This window comes from Penaeus monodon, chromosome 34 (assembly GCF_015228065.2).
Source record: "Penaeus monodon isolate SGIC_2016 chromosome 34, NSTDA_Pmon_1, whole genome shotgun sequence".
Lineage (NCBI taxonomy): Eukaryota > Metazoa > Arthropoda > Malacostraca > Decapoda > Penaeidae > Penaeus > Penaeus monodon.
The window spans coordinates 30,432,064-30,432,501 of NC_051419.1; positions in this window are offsets into that span (position 1 = coordinate 30,432,064).

The window sequence follows — 438 nt, forward strand, 5'->3', positions numbered from 1 at the left end:
GTGAATGCTGTTGTTGGCAGAGATTTTTTTAGTTTATTTTCTGTTCTAAAAGAGTGGTGCCTCTATATGTAGTTCAAGTATGAGTCTTTTTACTTTATGTTTGTGAAAGAAAATAATTTTTGTCACGTTTCCCGGTCGCTTGATACATTTTTCATTATTTCCTCTCCATTTGAAATAGATCTCGACATTAAAAAAAAGAAAAAGATGTAAATGAGGTAAAAGAAGGATGTGAATTGATATTTCATTATGGTTGTGTGTGTGTGAGTATGAATGCTGTGCTAAGAGCCACGTATGATTTGTGTTCGAGGTTACAAAGTTACAAATTTGACATCATAACTAGTTTTCCATTTTAACTGAACCTAAGGGGCAAAATACCTCCACTTTTGCATGGAGGCTAAGCTTTTTTTTCCTTTTTGGATACAGACAGAAGGAAAGGGA